This window comes from Dinoponera quadriceps, unplaced genomic scaffold, assembly GCF_001313825.1.
Source record: "Dinoponera quadriceps isolate SergipeBrazil2010 unplaced genomic scaffold, ASM131382v1 scaffold46, whole genome shotgun sequence".
In the NCBI taxonomy this organism is placed as follows: domain Eukaryota; kingdom Metazoa; phylum Arthropoda; class Insecta; order Hymenoptera; family Formicidae; genus Dinoponera; species Dinoponera quadriceps.
In genome coordinates, this window is record NW_014554488.1 from 1,122,535 (window position 1) to 1,126,759 (window position 4,225).

Genomic DNA, 4,225 nt, shown 5'->3' on the forward strand with positions numbered 1-4,225 from the left:
GAAGAGATAAGGACTATTCGTCCACACACGGTTCTTTCTATATTTCTTTTCCTTTTCTGTGAAAGCGAGGCAGCGAGGGACCAGGAGCCTTAAATACGTCATCAACTGAAGAAATTATACAGATGTGTGTTAAAATTGGATGAGATTGCATTAAAACATTGTTCTTTTAATTTTCTTACTGATGAATTTTTTAAAATAATTATCAACGTTATTCAACATTCCATATATTGAGAAAAATTTCGATGAAGCCAATCAATAATCTCTCTCAAAAAATAATATAACCTAACAAATAAAATGATTAATAATCTCGAATTCTCAGTTGATATTATACAATTGAGATATAATATATTTAATGGAAATTATTGCATTCACACACATACATACACAGAGAGAGAGAGAGAGAGGGTATCGAAAACAATAAAATGTTATAGATTCTCACCACACACTTGTGTGCAAAATGTCTGGACGCTTTCTTTCTAAACCTGAATCAATAAATAGCCGTAAAATTAACAAAAGTCATGAGAAAAAAAGATAGATTAAAAACACAAATTATATGTAGTATACTAATTTTCAGGGAAAGAAAATCACAACATTTTTACAAGTGTGCTGAGAATCTATGGCACCATGGAATGCCATTTTATGTACATATTCTTCTTGATTTCCATCACGTATACACCACGTGATATATATTTTCGTATGCAATTTCTCATTTCTGGCTCGCTTTATCAAACAAAGATCAAGCCAAAGATACCTTAATAGAGGAAGACGCCTTAATATAATGCTACTGTTGCTTAATGTTTACTGAGTATATTATATATAGGTGGATAATACAAAAATAAATCACTCGCGTTATTAAAATCGAAAATTGCCTATAAATCTGACACAATATCAATTCGACATATGTAACTGTAAAAATTTTTTAATTCAGTTCAGCGAATACATTGTTCAGTCAATGAATATAACCCATATAGCACAGAAAGGTTGCAGGAACATATATTGTATAGACATTACATACTAAAACGTAATATTCCATATATGTTGCGAAATGACATACTGCAACGCTATTGCAATGAAAATGTCCGCCCTCAGAAACATTGCGATAAAATATTACGGCAATGTTACAGTAAAACGTGGTAATGCAAATGTGTTTCATCATTATACATATAAGGGGGAATCTAACCAAGATATATAAAATTCTTTCTACATACTTTTCATACCTTTTTAGGCTTTTATATACAATTGTTAAGGTACAGAAATGTCCTTCGAAATTTTCCTCATTGAAGCATACGCACACTCGATATGATACAAGTTGCAAAACTTCTGTTTCGAGTAGATGTTTACTCGATTTGACAGATTGAGATTTCAGTTTTTGAAATTTTTCGTCATTTTCATTTTCACACATTGCATAATATATTCCAATAATTTATTTTTGCACATACTTTTAGTGTACGAAAGCACATTTATAATTTTGTGCAAACGATAAAACGTAAAGAACTTTGTAGGAAAAAATCAGTATTCCGTCGGTAAAGTTTTCAGGCATTCCCTTATCATTTCATATTTTAAAACTAACTTGTACCGATCTTCATATTTTAAAGCTATTGTGCTGATCTTATGCATTTTGTAAGTCCTTAATTTTTTTTTAACAATATTTATACATATAATTATAGACGTAATAAGTGCGTGACAACCAAATTAATTAAATAAATATACAGATATCGTATCGATTTATAAAATGAATAAAAAGTATGTATAAAAAAATTTAAGACAAGAAACGGAGACGTATGAATTTTTCACGATAGCGATTATTGTACCGACATAACGCATAATATAATACTTCTCCTTTCTATTCTATATTTTTTTTTAATAAAGTTTATCTTTTCTTTACTTATTATGGTATATAGCAATAAAAAAAAGATGTAATATTATGCAATATTCCCGAATCCCAGGTGAACCCATGGATTTGCAGCCATACACATATAATAAAATTAACAAACTTATAATTATTTATTATATTTCGAGAATAACAGCCATATACGGCATTTTTATACAATTGTGTGTGTGTGTTGTGCGCGCGCGTGCGCAATTTGTGTGTGCGTGTGTGTGTGTGCGTGTGTGCGTGTGTGTGTGTGTGTGTGTGTGTGTGTGTGTGTGTGTGTGTGTGTNTGTGTGTGTGTGTGTGTGTGTGTGTGTGTGTGTGTGTGATTCATTTTTCTATATAATATCAAAAGAACCTAAAAACATATAAATAGAATATGTACACAGAAAAACACAAAAGCGTTAATTTTGTAAAATCAGTCGAAATTCGACGAAAATTTATTTACGGAATAGTGCTTTGTGAAATTTGTCTGTTGAGTATGCAAAACTTGCATAGATCCGAAATTTAAATCCAGCTTTCTTTTCATCTAAAATAACTTGTACGCGTAACAGAGACATGTATAGTCATATCGTCTCGAACGCACTCATGGTTATATTCTACGTTGAACAATACAGCAGAAAATGGCTGTATAATAGAAATAGTTGACTCCGACACGATACTAATAATACACTAAAAATGCTGATTACAAATAAAAATTAATTATTTTTAATATAAATATTCTATGTGCAACGTGCGTGCGTGCGCGCGTGTATGTGTGTGTGTGTGTGTGTGTATGTGCGGGTGTGACGTGTTATGTACTATACAATTATTTCGCTAATTTCACGGAACAATTCTTATCATCATGTATTTTCAACGATTCTTCTTACAGAATTTATATGTTTGTATTCGTTAATTTTTTTCGGCACCCTATCGTATTTTCGTATCCTTGCATAATCTTGATTCTGCAATATATTTTCATTACTTCATCTTTAACAATTGTCAGACAAAATAAAGATGCTTCACGATAAGTAATTTTACGTTAAAACTTATAAACGTTAAAGATAAAGATAACTCACAGTGATTCAACACTTTACACTCCTTGCTCTTGTTTATTCAACGAAGTAGAAACGAAAATTAAACGTCGGATTAAATTTTCGGCGAAAATAAGTAACGAAAGTGCATTTACATTGAATTGTCAACGTCGGTAACTATGCGTCATCATATACGCACTTGTTGTTGTTGTCTGATGTATCATCGTACTCGTCAAGTACAAAATCGTAAAACTATTTCCTCATCGTGCCATGTTTCGATATAGAAATCTTGGACCAAGTAGAAATTCTAAGCGGTATAAAAGTAGCCGCTCGCGAGTACCTAATTAGACGTAATTAAACGTCACAAAGATGGAAAGTTCAACTTGGAATCATCCGGTATATGATACAACACAAGTTCACGAATGGCCATAAACTATGGTCGAAACGAAAGATAAATGATGATGTACATAATGATTCGCGAGAAACAAAACATTTAAATATAAATCTCTTTAAACATAGATTATATATATATATATTTATTTATTTATTTATATATATATATATATATATGAGGATTTGCACTATTCGAAGGGGGCAAATTATAAATAATTACAAATAAGTTTATCCTTGAGGTTACTTTTAATGTTATTTTAAGGTCAATCTAATTTTTTAAGTGGAATCGTAAGATTCTTTTATAACTTTTATGCCGAAAAGTATAGGGATAAAATATATGAAATATCAGGCAAAAATATTAATTTTATCTTTGGATGATCTTGTTTAGTACTTTTATATGCGAACTGACTAGAAGTGGAATTTATTTATTTAAAAAAGAGGGGGGGAACAATATTTCATATTAAAAAAAAAAACTTGTAACGACCTTGAAGATGAACTTAATGAAAAGATCGTTTATACTTATTAAACTCGAAAATTAAAATATGTAGAACATATGTTCGTGTGACGTCAATTTTTTTACTTATTTCAATGTGTGTGTGTGTGTGTGTGTGTGTGTGTGTGTGTGTGTGTTGATTCACCCCTGTGAAATATGGACATGTAACATCTATGAATTTGTAACCGGTATTTAATTGGTTCCTTCTAGGCGTGCAAGTTCTCTTAGATATTTTCATCTAACTTTAAATTTAAGAGATATTTAAATTTTCTATTTCTCGTGACTCATTCTCACCATCAAACCGCTATCTCTTTCACTATTACGTGAAACATAAAAATCTGAAAAAAAATGCACCTGACGACATACAACAGGTGATTGATGATGATGGTGAAAACCACTATATTTAAAAGAACGATGGAGTAGAAAGCAGAAAGGAAGTTGGGGGGGGGGGGG